At 45.9% G+C, this 14727-nt stretch overlaps 1 protein-coding gene across 4 annotated transcripts in view; it reads left to right on the forward strand.

Annotated features, from left to right (window-relative positions):
* Positions 1-446: 446 nt before the first annotated feature.
* Positions 447-14727, forward strand: part of EZH2 (enhancer of zeste 2 polycomb repressive complex 2 subunit) — a 71663-nt gene continuing 57382 nt past the window's right edge. For 3 of the 4 annotated variants that reach the window (XM_081165118.1, XM_081165120.1, XM_081165121.1), the window contains exon 1: positions 447-452. The gene's annotated coding sequence lies outside the window, so the exon portion shown is untranslated. Of the gene's footprint in view, positions 453-580; positions 599-14727 lie in introns of those variants that run through there. The other variant, XM_081165117.1, reaches the window with a different exon arrangement.

Genomic DNA, 14727 nt, shown 5'->3' on the forward strand with positions numbered 1-14727 from the left:
GGCCAGAGAGCGAGCCGACGGACCCCTCCTCCCCCCCCGCCTACTCCGTTGACGGCTGCGTCCCTCCCGCCGGAGAGAGGGGCTCCCGAAAGAGACGCGGGCGCGCAGCGAGGCGGAGGGGGAGGGGCGGGGAAGCGCGCGCGAGAACAAAGAGCTTCTCCCGCCTCCCTTTCCCGCCCGCACGTGGGGGGCCGAGCAGGCCTTGGCCCCGCCTCCCGCGGCCGCCGGTTGGTGGGCTGCGCGGCGCGCGGGCGGGCGGGCCCGTCCAATCGGGGCGCCGGCAGGCCCTCGCCAAGGAGCGCGCTGCCCATTGGGCCGAGTTTGCCGCCCGCGCGCTAGTCCTGAGCGGGAGGAGGCGGAGGCGGAGGAGGGCGAAGTCGCGCGGGAGACGCGGCGGGCGGAGAGGGCGCCCGAGGGAGAGAGCGAGGCCGGCGGCGGCGGAGGGCGCGAGGGTGAGCGGCGGGCGGGCGGGCTCCTGAGGGGGCGCGGGGGGGGCTGAGGGGCGGGGCCTGCCCTCCGGGAGAGAGCGCCCCTCCCCCTGCAACTGCCACGGGCGGGGGGGGGGGGTGTCGGGGCGCCGCCTCTTCTTCGGGGAGCAGCAGGGAGGGAGGGGGGCATGGGCGGGGGGGGGGTCCGGAGCCTCCTTCCCTCCCGGGGCGGCGGGGGGCACGGGCGCTTCCTCCCAGCCCGGGTGGCGGCGGCGGCGCTGGGCTCGGGCGCCGAACTGTCCTTTGTTTGAATGGGCGCCGCCTCCGCGCGCCCGAGGAAGCTGCCGAGCGGGAAGCCCGGCTCCGGGCGAGGCGTCCCTGCCGCCGCCGCCGCCGCCGCGCCCTTGCCAGCTTCATTGGGCGCCGGGGGGGGGGGTGAGGGAGAGGACCCTCCTCGCACCTGGCGGACCCCGGAGCAAGGGGGCTTCCATGCCTTCGCCGCGGGCCGGGTGCTCCTCAGACCTGCTGCTTTTCAGTCTCAAAATGCTAATCGCTATAATCGGGATTTACCTTTTCTGGGGGGGGGGGGATCCAGTAAGTGCAAACCCCGCCTCTGATTCCCCTCCGTAGTGCCCCCGCCCCAGAGCACCCCAGGACGCTTCAGCCTTTTGAATCGAAGGTGCTTTCCCACTTTACCAGAAGCATGATGGGTGATGCCGGTGGGAGAATTTTGAATAAGTTGTTGCCGCTACTATTTCCAAAATTGAAAAGCCTTGCGTATCAAAGCAGAATTCCTGTACATGTGTACTTCAAAATAGGCATGCATAGGATTGTGCTGCAAGTCTTTTGTGTGACTGGTATTGGTAGAAAAGATTAATATAATGCTTGCTTTAAAGTAATCCACAATTTTGTTAACCCGGAGGATGGATTTAAGCAGATCCAGTCCTGCTGATGGCAGTGATAGCTCCTAATTTTTGTGGCTGGTGTGAAGCCTGAAAATACAGTGTAGCCCCTTCTGGGCTTTCACTAGAATTTCCATCAGTGGAAGTCCTGACATTCATCTGATGGCTGCAACTGTGTTTGAAGGTGTCACTTGATTAAACAAACAGTGGATGGATTTTATGTCTGCAAATGAATGAGCAACATGAAAAGGAAAAGAAAACATTTGCTTTTAGATAATGCCTGTATATGTCGCAGTAGGTACCATCTCAGGAGAAGTATTTCAATTAATAAATAACCATTTGGGGGGGAGTGATAGTTTTTGTTTGTTACGATGTTAGTATTCTTGTGTTTTTATATTGTAATCCAACCTGTGATCCTCAGATGAAGGGTGATACAGAAATTTAATAAATAAAGGTAAGGTAAGGAAGAATTCCTATTCTAAGAAGCTAGCTGCCATCAGCGGTTTTTGTAAGCTTTATATGAAGTAGAAATCAGACTGGAGTCCTAGGCATACATTATTTCAGAGCTTTCCAAACTGTGTGTCATGACACACTAGGCTGCAGTGTGTAGGTGTGTTACACGAATGCCCCACCCCCTGCTCCTCTCAGGGCTGGAAAGGTGTTAGTTTGACCTCTGGTTTGCTAGTAAAACAGAATTACTGTGTCAAGAAATGATGCATGTTCTAAAAGTGTGTCACCAACATGAAAAGTTTGGAAAGCTCTGCATTACTTGCTAAGGAGTAGGCCTAACTGAACTCAGTTACTTCAGAGTTGACAGGTGTATTGTTGTATTATCAGTTTCTTTTAAAAAATGTGCTGCCAAGTTGATCAGGAATAATCAGAAGATTTTTGGTTGGTCAACCAATTAGCAAACATTGCAAGCTTTATTAAACTGGTATCACTTTCTAGCCCACTTTAATATGTTCCCACAAAGCTTATTCTTGCACAATATAAAAATAATTTTCTCTCTCTCCCCAGTATGTTTAGTAGGTATAACAATTTGATGTTTTTAAAATGGGTAGGCTAATGAATTGAACAAAATGAGCATGATACTTAAAAGGAAATAGCATGTCCAACTGTCTTTCTTTGTGGTTTTTAAAGATACCACATTGTGAAGTACCACATTACTTTTCTTAGGCAGCAACACTAATTTTGAGAGAAGCCAGCTTAACTGTGTCTTAGTGGCACTGTTACCCATTGTGGAAAAGTCACAAGGAGGATGTTTAGTTTGATGCACGTTTATAGGGTATGCCTAATTGGCTGTGACTTTCTGTCATCTGATATATTTCCAGTATATACTGTTTACTGGCAACATACACACGTTTCACTTGTGCAAATTCAGCTTGGCCAAATATGTAAAAAATCTGCCATTGCCTTCATCTTGGGAGAGCATTCAGAGGTGCAGGTAGAGTACATTTTTTGACAATATGCAATTTTGTTCAGGAAGCTATCTGCAAGCCTTGGGAGCCCGGCGCGACTCCCCGCCAGGCTCCCAAGGCTTGTGGACAGCAGCCTGCAGCCCAAAACCCGGGGAGCACAGCGGAGCTACTTCCAGGGCTCCTCCAACCCGGAAGTGGGCAGCCACGCAGCACAGCGCCGGTAAGAGCGAGCGGTGGCAGTGGGCAGTGGGGGTCACCATGGGCCAGATAAACGAGTCCTGCGGGCCTTAGTTTGGGGGCCCTTTGTAGGCTGCCTTCTGTGGCTGATAGACTGCATTTGAATTTGGCAGTCACAAGTTCTGTGAATACATTCGAAAGCCTAAGAGGCAACTGCATTCATTTCACATCACAGTTTCTCATTTAGGGGAAGTTTTTGACAATTATATATTGCTGAGTATTGCGGGGCATGGTAGCGCATTCCTAATGTGCGTTTGACTAACATCTGTGTTCATAATCCACTAAATATTTTTAAACTTGCTGATGTAATAACAGAGCTTCCTTTTTCTAAATAATCAGCAAGCTATTATTGTAATAAACTGAAAACGTGTACATTGCAGTGCATTTTGGTATGCAAGGGGAGCGAGATCCATAGCACCCAGAAATTGCGTCCTGTTTTCTCTTCCATATTTTCAAATTCTTCTTGGTAGTAACTTCAAGATTAGGATCAGAATCCAGGTAGCAGTACCTGGCCCTCTTGAAGCGGAGCAATAGTTTAGCTAGCTGATCTGACAAAGTGGCAGAGTTCAAAGTTTGACTTGGTTGCTTTTGGATAAAGTGTTTCCGTATGGAATTGGGGGAGAGGAAGGAATACGGACTTAATGGCCAGTGGGGTGTGGAGAGAACAAGACCCAGAAGCTATTAATTTATCACACAGTTTTTGTAAAAATAATATGATCCTGCTTATTCCAAGAGTATGTGTGTAGGTAGTTTTAAAAGTAGTTTTAAGAACTGTGTTAGTCATATTTTAAAATCCTACAAACCTTGTTTAAAATGAGCCTTTTAAGCGAGTTCCTTTAAAAAAAGAAGTCCCTAGTCTTCTAAATTTCCTTTTCTTTCTCTTTTAACCTCTCTTCTATTTCTTTTTAAAAAATCTTTATTCCTTTCTTTCCCCCACCCCAATGTTTTTATTGTATTTAGATCAAAGTCATAGTTTGGACAAAAAATGGGAAAAGATATTTGATATTAAGTTCTGTATTTTTCTCTATAAAGCCTAATAAAAGTTGTTTTTTTTAAAGGGGTTTCTCTTGGAGCATAGCTGTGTAGTATTTCAAAACAATTGAGTTCCATTATCAGGATCTAACTTGTGCCTAATAGGAGCAAAATAGAGCTTTAAAAGAAAGGGAGAGAAGTTGTTGGCTTGGCCCTGTTACTAGTTGTTAAGTCTGGCATTTAGATATTGCTGCTGTTAATCAATAGTCTGGACTGCATGGTGTTGCATTGTGAGCCACATACAGCCTCTGGTGGTCCCATTCGTCGGTTGACTCAACATAGCATACATGTGGTGGCCATTAGGCAGGGTTTTTTATTTGTTCTTTTTTCTTAAGAAAAGCGATACAAATGGTTGAATATTTAAGGTGAGCCAGAATGGTTATCAAAATTAAGACAGCATGGCATGTTGGACAATAGTTGTTCTTGCAGTCATGAGATGTGCAGATTTCAACCCAATAAGTATGCAAAGAAACAGTACTCCCAAGTACTGTTATTGAAAGGATAATCTCAAGGGCCAAGAGTCTGAGAAGAGGGCATTGTGTTTCTTTGCATATTTATTGGGTTGAAATCTGCACATCTCATGACTGGAAGGCCAGCAAGTGAAATTGTACTAGAAAATGAATAGGAACTTAGCAGAGGGCAATAAAATAAGGTACCTAAGGATCTTGATTTGAGTTCTTCAGTTAACCTACACTGTTGGTTGTCATTTCCAAAAAGACCTATAATTGTAATTTTAATGAAACAGCATTTCATTTTATCTTTGTGTCTGTTTTGGACATTCCTCAATCTGTTCAAAGAAATGAATATGGAAAGTCAATTTTTATCATATTGTGAGGGGACTGTTTATCATATTGTGAGGCAACTCCCCATTTGCATGCTACCGAACACCCATGCGGTGCCAGGAACCCAGAAGTGTAAACCAGAAATGGGGAGCATCCTGGAGAGTCCTCCTGGCTCACAAGGAGACCCTTCCCAGAACCCGAAGAGGACATCCTCTTTGGGCTCTGGAGAGGGTCTCCTCATGAGCCGGAGGGACAGTGGGTCTTGTTGAGCAGCTCAGCTGATGCACGGGGAAGAAGATTCCCCATGCATCACTGGTGCAAGCCCCGCTGCCCCTCCAGGGTGCTCCCAATATACGTGATTTTGGTTACACGCGGGGAGGCCTGGAACGTAATCCTCACATATATTGGTAGTTGCCTGTATGTTTCCTTCTCCTTATGAACAATGTTACTAGCTGCTTCCACCACTGTATGCCAATTCCATATATTTATTAAAATAGCTACAGAAACTTGCTTATTTCAGATGCAATTATAATGTCTTCATTATTACAACCCAGGGCATAGACATGTCAGAGACCAGGCTGAGGAGGAATGGTGAGAGCCTCTTCCTCCCCCTGCTCCTGACCAGGATCCTGAAGCTGCCCAGGAGCAGTGGCGCAATATAGATTTAGAACAGTGGTTTTGCAGAGGAGCATAGTTCTGAAGACAAAAGTTGGGGCGAACGGGGGGGGGGGGTGAACAGCAAGGTGAAGAAGAACTGGAAGAGAGAGAGCTAACAGACTTTTGCTGGAAAGTGTCCAGTCTATCAGTCCAAGGTCACGTAGAGCAGATAAGGTAGCTACAGAAAGAGCACAGAGGTTGCGAGATCAGGTTCCAAGGCATGGAAGTGACTAGGGGGGAAGTTGGTGGAAACCTTAATTGGGAACATCTTCATTCTGAGAATGGCTGCTTTGTTCATAGAATCATAGAATCATAGAATCCTAGAGTTGGAAGAGACCACAAGGGCCATCGAGTCCAACCCCCTGCCAAGCAGGAAACACCATCAGAGCACTCCTGACATATGGTTGTCAAGCCTCTGCTTAAAGACCTCCAAAGAAGGAGACTACACCACACTCCTTGGCAGCAAATTCCACTGTCGAACAGCTCTTACTGTCAGGAAGTTCTTCCTAATGTTTAGGTGGAATCTTCTTTCTTGTAGTTTGGATCCATTGCTCCGTGTCCGCTTCTCTGGAGCAGCAGAAAACAACCTTTCTCCCTCCTCTATGTGACATCCTTTTATATATTTGAACATGGCTATCATATCACCCCTTAACCTCCTCTTCTCCAGGCTAAACATGCCCAGCTCCCTTAGCCGTTCCTCATAAGGCATCGTTTCCAGGCCTTTGACCATTTTGGTTGCCCTCTTCTGGACACGTTCCAGTTTGTCAGTGTCCTTCTTGAATTGTGGTGCCCAGAACTGGACACAGTACTCCAGGTGAGGTCTGACCAGAGCAGAATACAGTGGCACTATTACTTCCCTTGATCTAGATGCTATACTCCTATTGATGAGGCCCAGAATTGCATTGGCTTTTTTAGCTGCCGCGTCACACTGTTGGCTCATGTCAAGTTTGTGGTCAACCAAGACTCCTAGATCCTTTTCACATGTACTGCTCTCAAGCCAGGTGTCACCCATCTTGTATTTGTGCCTCTCATTTCCCCCCCCAAGTGCAATACTTTACATTTCTCCCTGTTAAAATCATCCTGTTTGTTTTTGCCCAGTTCTCTAATCTGTCAAGGTCGTTTTGAAGTGTGATCCTGTCCTCTGGGGTGTTAGCCACCCCTCCCAGTTTAGTGTCATCTGCAAATTTGATCAGGATGCCCTTGAGTCCATCATCCAAGTCATTGATAAAGATGTTGAATAAGACCGGGCCCAAGACAGAACCCTGTGGCACCCCACTAGTCACTCTTCTCCAGGATGAAGAGGAACCATTGATGAGCACCCTTTGGGTTCGGTCAGTCAGCCAGTTACAAATCCACTGAGTGGTAGCATAGTCAAGACCGCATTTTACCAGCTTCTTTACAAGAATATCATGGGGCACCTTGTCAAATGCCTTACTGAAATCAAGGTAGGCTATATCCACTGAGTTCCCTTCATCTACCAGGCTTGTAATTCTGTCAAAAAATGAGATCAGGTTAGTCTGACATGACTTATTTTTCAGAAATCCATGCTGACTATTGGTGATCACAGCATTCCTTTCTAGGTGCTCACAGACTGTTTTCTTAATGATCTGCTCCAGAATCTTCCCTGGTATTGATGTCAGACTGACTGGGCGGTAATTATTTGGGTCCTCTCTTTTCCCCTTTTTGAAAATAGGGACAACATTTGCCCTCCTCCAGTCTGCCGGGACTTCGCCTGTTCTCCAGGAATTCTCAAAGATGACTGCCAGTGGTTCTGAGATCACATCTGCCAGTTCTTTTAATACTCTTGGATGCAGTTCATCTGGCCCTGGAGACTTGAATACATCTAAACTAGCCAAGTATTCTTAGAATCATAGAATCATAGAATCATAGAGTTGGAAGAGACCACAAGGGCCATCGAGTCCAACCCCCTGCCAAGCAGGAAACACCATCAGAGCACTCCTGACATATGGTTGTCAAGCCTCTGCTTAAAGACCTCCAAAGTAGGAGACTCCACCACACTCCTTGGCAGCAAATTCCACTGTCGAACAGCTCTTACTGTCAGGAAGTTCTTCCTAATGTTTAGGTGGAATCTTCTTTCTTGTAGTTTGGATCCATTGCTCCGTGTCTGCTTCTCTGGAGCAGCAGAAAACAACCTTTCTCCCTCCTCTATGTGACATCCTTTTATATATTTGAACATGGCTATCATATCACCCCTTAACCTCCTCTTCTCCAGGCTAAACATGCCCAGCTCCCTTAGCCGTTCCTCATAAGGCATCGTTTCCAGGCCTTTGACCATTTTGGTTGCCCTCCTCTGGACACGTTCCAGTTTGTCAGTGTCCTTCTTGAATTGTGGTGCCCAGAACTGGACACAGTACTCCAGGTGTGGTCTGACCAGAGCAGAATACAGTGGCACTATTACTTCCCTTGATCTAGATGCTATACTCCTATTGATGCAGCCCAGAATTGCATTGGCTTTTTTAGCTGCCGCGTCACACTGTTGGCTCATGTCAAGTTTGTGGTCAACCAAGACTCCTAGATCCTTTTCACATGTACTGCTCTCAAGCCAGGTGTCACCCATCTTGTATTTGTGCCTCTCATTTTTTTTGCCCAAGTGCAATACTTTACATTTCTCCCTGTTAAAATTCATTTTGTTTGTTTTTGCCCAGTTCTCTAATCTGTCAAGGTCGTTTTGAAGTGTGATCCTGTCCTCTGGGGTGTTAGCCACCCCTCCCTCTCTTGTACTATCTCCTTAGTTATTCTGGGCTGTGTTTCCTTTGCTGAATCATTTGCTCCAAATTCTTCAGGTCGGGCATTGTTTTCTTTATCGGAGAAGACTGAGGCAAAGAAGGCATTGAGGAGTTCAGCCCTTTCTGTGTCCCCTGTTTGCATTTCACCATCTTCTCCTCTGAGTGACTCCACTGTTTCTTTGTTCTTCCTTTTGCTACGAACATACCCATAAAAGCCTTTTTTGTTGCTTTTAACCTCTCTAGCATTCTGTGCTTTAGTTTTTCTGACTTTGTGTCTACACGTGCTGGCTATTTGTTTGAATTCCTCTTTGGTGGTTTCCCCCCTTTTCCATTTTTTGTACACATCCTTTTTTAATCTTAACTCAGTTAAAAGTTCTTTAGATAGCCACCCTGGCTTCTTTAGGCACCTTCCATGTTTCCGTCTCATTGGTATTGCCTGACGTTGTGCTTTTACTATCTCCCTCTTAACAAACTCCCAGCCATCATGAACTCCCTTTCCTTTTAGTATTACTGTCCATGGGATCTCACCCAGCACTTCCCTAAGTTTTATGAAGTCGGCTTTCTTAAAGTCAAGAAATTGAGTCCTAGTATGCTTGGCTGCTCCTTTCCGCTGTATAGTAAACTTCAGAAGAGCATGATCACTCGCGCCTAATGATCCTTCCACTTCTACCCCACTAACCAGGTCATCAACATTGGTTAGGACCAGATCTAAAATGGCTGTTCCTCTTGTTGCTTCTCCCACTTTCTGGACAATGAAGTTGTCTGCAAGGCCAGTGAGGAATCTGTTTGACCTTATGCTCTTGGCTGAGTTTGACATCCAACAAATATCCGGGTAATTGAAGTCCCCCATTACTACTATCTCCCTTCCTTTTGCATGCTTGGCCATCTGTTCCAGGAAGGCATCATCTATGTCCTCCGTTTGGCTTGGGGATCTATAGTAAACTCCCACAATGAGGTCTCTGTTATTCTTCTCTTCCTTAATTTTGACCCAAATGCTCTCACTTTGGCTTTGAGGTTCTAAATCTTGGATCTCTTCACAGGTATACACATCCCTGACATATAACGCCACTCCTCCTCCTTTCTTGTCTGGTCTGTTTCTCCGAAATAGATTGTATCCCCCCATTATTACATTCTAATCGTGGGACTTATCCCACCAGGTTTCAGTGATGCCTATTATGTCATATTTAGTTTGCTGTACCAAGAGCTCAAGCTCATCTTGTTTATTTCCCATGCTTTGCGCATTAGTGTACAGACATTGAAGTCCATTAATCATTCCCCTGTGTCTCTTATTTAAGGATTCCCCCACCACCACCACTAGGTCTGCGTGCTGTTTGCTCCATTTGGTCTATGACATTTGGATGATCATCTTCATCAATTGATAGACTCCTACCTTCAGGAGCACTGTCTCTCTCCCCCAAATTAGTCAGTTTAAAGCCCTCCTGATGAGGTTTCTGAGATTTTTGGCAAAAACATTTCTCCCAACCGTTGTGAGGTGCAGCCCATCGCTTGCCAGAAGTCCATCTTCAAGAAACTGCAGTCTGTGATCTAAGAATCCAAACCGTTCCTGTTTACACCATTTGCGAAGCCAGCTGTTCACTTCCACTATTTTTCCCTCTCTCCCTGGGCCACGTCGTTCAACTGGGAGGACAGATGAGATGACAATTTGTGCATTTAATTGCTTCAATTTCCTGCCCAGAGCCTCGTAGTCTCTTTTGATCTTCTGGAGGCTATTGCTTGCAGTGTCATTGGTTCCCACATGAACCAAGAGGAAGGGGTATTTGTCAGTGGGTTTTATGATTCCTTGCAGTCGATCAGTTACATCTTGGATCTTAGCCCCGGGGAGACAGCACACTTCCCGAGACATCTTGTCAGGCCCACAGATCACTGCTTCTGTTCCCCTCAGTAGGGAATCCCCTATCACCACTACACGCCTCCTCTTAGGTTTGGTCGGGGTTCTTCCATGAGCTGTCCGTTCCAAGGTCGCCTGCACATTCCCTGAGGACTGACTTTGCTGCTCGTCTTCATATACCTGATCGACTGAAATGAGGGAGAGATCCTCAGATGGAGTCTGCTCTTCGTCTTCCATGCTAGGGGAGAGGACCTCAAAGCGATTGTGTATTTCTAAACAATCAGAGCGAACCCTGCGCCTCCTACTTCTTTGAGTCACGTTTCTCCATATATCTGGCTCCTGTGTTGATGAACTAGCCTCCTTCTCAGGGGAGTCCCCTGTCTCCTCTTTGGTGGAGACGGTGTGCTCTGTTGCTTCCAAGAAGAGTTCCAGATCTCTAATTCTTTGGAGCGTAGCTACACGTTCCTCCAGTTGCTGGACTTTGTCTTTTAAGAGGGCAATCAACATGCAATTGCTGCAGGTAAAGCTGCCTGCAACCTTTGGCAAGATGGCAAACATTGCGCAGGAACCGCAGGCGACTGCAGCTGTTCCCTCCCCCTCCATATTGAGAACGTCGTTGGGGTGGCTACAGCGGTCCTCCATCATAAAAAGTGTGAAGACAGGACAAATAACTCCCCCCACAAAAAAAACCTAGGTCTCCCCCAACAAACGTTTGAGACTAGCTCCCCTAAATCTAAAAGATGGATCAAACTGCGCGCGCCACTAGGCGCGCGCCGCTGCCCTGCTACCTCTGATAAGCTCCTCCCACAGCTAATCCCCTGCCTCAACAGAAACCCTGCCCCCTCTGACCTTTGCACAGGGAGAACAGCTAATCAGCCACAAAGAAACACACACACACACACACACAAGAAAACCCTTTTTGCTCCTTCTTCAACTGCTGCCCTGCTACCTCTGATAAGCTCCTCCCACAGCTAATCACCTTCCTCAACAGAAACCCTGCCCCCTCTGACCTTTGCACAGGGAGAACAGCTAATCAGCCACAAAGAAACACACACACACAAGAAAACCCTTTTTGCTCCTTCTTCAACTGCTGCCCTGCTACCCCTTTGCTGTGATCATTAAATAATCTTTAAATTGTAAGTGACTCTTTTCACTTTGTCCTGCTTATCTACGGCCAAAGGTGGGGGAAGGAAGCTGTGTCCCTGAAGCCTGACAGGACATGAAGCAGATCTACTAATTACACAGTCATTAATGTGTATGGTTTATTTTAATTTGGAATCTAATTAGGAAAGAAGCTATATTCTATGTAACCCCATACTATGAAAAGCCTTCACGTTTATCATCCCTTTCCAAAAAGAAGTAGCAGCTGCCTGCTGTATGTTTTCAGCTACTCACCTTCATAGAATCATGGAATTGCACAAATTGGAAGGGACCACAAGGGTCAGCTAGTCGAACCCCCTGCAATGCAGGAATCTTTTGCCCACGTGGGGCTCGAACCCACAACCCTGAGATTAAGAATCTCATGCTCTCCTGACTGAGCTATCCCAGTTCTCAATTGTGGGTAAAGGATTATCTTAGTATTCTTATAAAAGCCTATTACGTTTAAAATAAATAATTGGGGGGTATCAATTGCTAACATGCAGATCACTTATTTTAAGAATGTTAAGGAAAGGCTCGTGTACTATCAACTATTTATTTACTTATTTATTACATTTATGTACCGCTGTTTTCTTCCAAAGAGCTCAATGTGGTCCGCATGATTCTCCTCCCCATTTCATCCTCACAACAACTTGGTGAAGTAGGTTAGACTAGGAGATGGTGACTGGGCCAATGTCGCCCAGCGAGCTGCAGAGCTGAATGGGGATTTGAACCCTAGTCTCCCATGTCCTAGTCCAACACACTAACCATTATGCCACACTGGCTCTTACGGTGTTATTCTTACTTAGTTGTAATGAATTTAGTTTTGAAAAGAAGGCAAAGGCTATGATCTCTTTGGAGATAGATGGGGTACATGTAAAATACAATGATAATGTGAACTCCGGTTCTATTTATTATTGCATCTCAGGCCATATATATCTTCCAGCATTCCATTGTTTGCTTATTGTATAGGATTTAACTTTACACAGACCTTTCTGTATGTGTACAAAAATAATTTTACAAATGTTAAAGGTAGCCCTGTTCTCCTATAAGAAAAAAAATCCAAAATTCATATTAGCACAGTAACTGTTTATTTGCTCAAAGCATGAGCAAGATAGAGACCTAAAGGAATACCGTGACAGTTCATCTCCTTCCCTGTTAGTTTTGAACATGCATATTGTCAAGAAAAAGCAGTTGCCTTTAAGATCCTTTTGAAAAGAGCAAACTTGGTATATGCAGAACTTTCAAACACCTATCATACCAACTCCTTACATTAGAAAAAAATTCAAATTACTTCTGGTACCTTTTGTAGTCTACATCTAAAACTGAAAACTTTTACTCTGATGAGATTTTACTGCTAAAGTTGGTATGTCACTAAAAAGGCACCAATCTTCTCATTGCCGTTGCAGTTGTCACATAGATATATCATTTGCATCTCCTGCCTTGGCCACTGTCTCATCTTTCTTAATCTTTTATCTTCACTTAAACTTTTTTTTAAATGAGGTTGTATGTATGGTCACCAGGTTCAGATAACATTTTTAGCTGGGTTTTCTTTTTAAATCTTGCACACACCTATAATTATTATAGAAGTTGTTATACAATGATTCCTCTCCCCTCATAAATTGGGGCTTGCAGTGCCGAGAAAGGGCTCTTTTTGGGGGGGAAGGGGGGCAGCTCAATGAAAATGTGAAAAGGGCAGATGCTAAGCATGAGGAGGGATCATTAGGAAGGGGGATGAATATAAATCTGCCAGCAGCACAGTGCCAAGTCACAACATCACAATTGTTGGAACAGCCGAGAAGTGGGAAGGAGGCACATAGCATTTTTACTGCAGCCCGTACCTCCTGTATCTGCCACCAGTGCCGGGGCTGTGAGAGACATATGTAGCAGCCACCCAGGGAGGACATCCTGGCTTGTGTGAGATGGACACCTAGCCTCTTCAACAGCAGGGAATTCAGCTCCAGAAGGAGATTTGGCATCCCATGTGCTGTAATGCCAAGAGAAAAAGAGGAATGGGGACTTCAATGCATTGTTGCTCTGCCGTAGTAACTATTATACCGCCATCTATTTTAATTGTTATTTGAATATATACAGGCATTGCCCCCCACTTACACAGGGGTAATGGGCTGTGCCCCCGCATGCATCAGTGAAATTGCATAAAGTGAGGAGCATCCCGCTTTAATAGGGTGTGAATGGAGGACCCCCTGGAAATCGCTGCTTGGTATAAGTAGTGTTGGGCCAGAGAATGAGAAACTTCCATTGGATTGTCTGCTGCAAATGTTGCAAGTAAGTGCTCTAACTTAGATAGGACAAGTGAAAAATAGGCAAAGCTCTTGGCTTCCTAGAACAGGGGTTTCCAAAGCGTGGTCCACAGACCACCAAAGGCTGCGCGTGGCTAAGGCTCCCCCAAGAGCCGTGCTCCCTTTAAAGAGCCGTGGAGTGTGTGTGCGGCTCTTGGGGGCTTTTCCCCGAGGAGGGAGAAGGGAGCAGAGCCTCCTGCCTGCAGTCGCTCCATAAGATGCACACACATTTCCCCTTACTTTTTAGGAGAGGAAAAGTGTGTCTTATAGAGCGAAAAATATGGTATATACCACATTTAAGGTACACCTCACAAGGCAGTTTACATAAGATTATTTCAATAATAAGCATTTTTTTAAAAAAAAAACCTGGAATGGAAAAGGCAACTTGTTTGTTTTGAAAAAATATGTAACTGCTCCTTCTTATTTGCCTCAGGGTAAGATGGTTCTGCCCTAACCATTCTTAAGGAAATCAGCCCTGAGTGCTCACTGGAAGGACAGATCTTGAAGCTGAGGCTCCAAGACTTTGGCCACCTCATGAGAAGAGAAGACTCCCTGGAAATGACCCTGATGTTGGGAAAGATGGAGGGCACAATGAGAAGGGGATGACAGAGGATAAGATGGTTGGAAATTGTCCTCGGAGCTACCAACATGAGTCTGACCAAACTGCGGGAGGCAGTGGAAGACAGGAGTGCCTGGCGTGCTCTGGTCCATGGGGTCACGAAGAGTTGGACACGAGTAAACAACAAAAAGATGGTTATGCAGACTTCCCTGGGGTAACAGATGATGGGGCACTATGGGAGCTGCATGGCGACAGTTCCTTAGACTTCTTTCTTTCTTTGAGCCAGTGAACTGGAAGGAGACACTGAAGGAAATCAGTGGTCCCTTAGACATTTGAGAACATAGCTGGTCCTTGTGCGTATCCTTGGTTTTCAGATACCCTGTTTATAAAATGATACCAATGCCATGGGATGACTTTTTAGGCTTAACACCTGGGTCTGGGAAAACTAAACAAATCACAGTTTGTATATAACAGCCCTGTCTGTCGTCTTGCTATTTTTTGTGTGAAACACAACAGTTTTGTGGAGGAGCAGAACAAAGAAGAGGAAACTTTTCCCCCCTTTGATGCAAGTGATGGGAATACAGTCTCCATTTCAAATCTTATCTGCTCTGCAGATTAGCTCTGCCTGTTTTTCAGTAGAGTATGTTTATATTTACTTTGAGAAGTTGTGAATGTTGTT

Source organism: Podarcis bocagei (genome assembly GCF_964188305.1).
Source record: "Podarcis bocagei genome assembly, chromosome: 12".
Classification (NCBI taxonomy): Eukaryota; Metazoa; Chordata; class Lepidosauria; order Squamata; family Lacertidae; genus Podarcis; species Podarcis bocagei.